This window comes from Camellia sinensis, chromosome 15, assembly GCF_055761805.1.
Source record: "Camellia sinensis isolate YWXY chromosome 15, ASM5576180v1, whole genome shotgun sequence".
In the NCBI taxonomy this organism is placed as follows: domain Eukaryota; kingdom Viridiplantae; phylum Streptophyta; class Magnoliopsida; order Ericales; family Theaceae; genus Camellia; species Camellia sinensis.
This window is the reverse complement of record NC_138975.1, coordinates 137,988,022-137,989,761: the sequence shown is the minus strand read 5'-3', so window position 1 is coordinate 137,989,761 and position 1,740 is coordinate 137,988,022. Positions and strand designations below refer to the sequence as shown.

General features: G+C 30.9%; 1 long non-coding RNA gene across 1 annotated transcript; it reads right to left on the bottom strand.

Annotated features, from left to right (window-relative positions):
* Positions 1–346: 346 nt before the first annotated feature.
* On the bottom strand, positions 347–1,488 carry LOC114295196 (uncharacterized). The gene is made up of 2 exons (XR_003640805.2): positions 1,400–1,488; positions 347–561 (listed from the first exon to the last, which is right to left on the bottom strand). It is a non-coding gene; the product is annotated as an uncharacterized LOC114295196 (long non-coding RNA).
* Positions 1,489–1,740: the final 252 nt, after the last annotated feature.

Here is a 1,740-nt window from a genome sequence, read left to right as displayed (position 1 = left end):
AATCAATCACTTTTGCTTGGATATCTAAGCACAGCATCAGAATTTTATCAGAGTCCATGTTCTTCATTCCTTATAGTAATGACAACAACAAAAAGTTTCCATCCCTTAACGTTGTGTTTGGTTGGAGAATTTGAAAAAATGATTTGGAAAGGAAAAAAAGGAAAAACTGTATGAAACTAGTTAAAATATAGATATATTTTATTCAAATTTCACTTATATTTTTTCTTTCCATTTTCAAATTTCTTCCTAAATCTTCCAACTAAACACAGTATAAGGAATGTTCTTCATCTTCCTGAAAGCATATCCTGCTAGGATACATATCTCAAATCTTAAATAAAGTTGAGCATATCAAAACACGATATGAATTTTCTTTTCAATTTTTTTATTTTTATTTTAAGGTTAATAGTAGAATGATAAGGATAAACAGAAGAAACAAATTGCATATCATGAAACTATAGCTCATGTTTTGTCAACCACCAGACAGCGGCGCACGATCCCAAACTGGCTCATAACTATTAGGTAGTTTTCAAGCTGGTTTACTTGCTTAACCATTGTCCTAATCTGCAAAACATACAATAATGCAAAATAATCAGTGGAATTATATACATGAAACAATACTGGAAGGAAACCATATGTTAAAACATCAAACTACTGAAGAAAAAAAAAAAAAAAATTCATTGTAAGATTTAAAAGAAAGTAAAACCCTTTATACTAGCATTACAAAAATTTATTTGGATAGACTATGAAATGACAAGAAGATATAATGAGACATAGATAAAATTCCTGGCACTGAAAGTTCCTTCAATTTTATTAGAAATAACAAAAAATATGATGCTATATATGAATTAATACCCACTTATCTCTTGTGCGCAAATTAAACCGCATAGTAGCTGTATGAACTATGAAATCAAACAAAAATGAAATGACAAGAAGATATAATCTGACATAGGTAAAATTCCTGGCAATGAAAGTTCCTTCACTTTTATAAGAAATAACAAAAAAATATGATGCGCAAATTAAACAGCATATTAAGCTGTATGAACTATGAAATCAAACAAAAATGATATGAAACAAACCCAAACCCACCCCCCCCCCCCCCCAAAAAAAAAAAAAAAAAAAAAAATCATATTGATGATGATTTGCAGTACCAAACTACCATCACGTTTTCAAAAAAATAAAAAAAAAGTAAGATGAGAAATGAGGGGTAAGAGTATGGAGCTAATAACTGAAAGGATGATGACAGAAGTATAGGGAGCACAAAGGAGTGAGATGCAAACTCTCTGTGCATTTCATCATCTGTGCTCTCTATCTTCTGTCAACAACATTACCGCTACCTTCTCTCCCTCTCACTCTCTCCTTCCTTCCTTTAATTATATTTTATTACAAAACCAGAAAATACCCTAAAGTGATGGAATAAGTGCCATCGCTGATCATACACAGGTGAAGAGAAACAATTGCAGAAAGAAGAGAGAAGAGAGGAGTTTTGGGGGGTGACCTATGATCTTTCAGAAACTCCCAGTGACCTCTATTTATAGAAAAAAGCAAAAAGGATCATTAGGGGAACAATTATTAGGGCAGTTTTGAGGTATAAGTATGTTGTGACATTATTTATGTGGTATTTTTAATAAATGAAGAATTGAAAATAACATTAATGGTATTGTCGATAAATAAAAATTGTAAAATATAAATTTTTCTTCTACATCATTAGTTGGGAGTATCACATTACTTACATGGTATTGT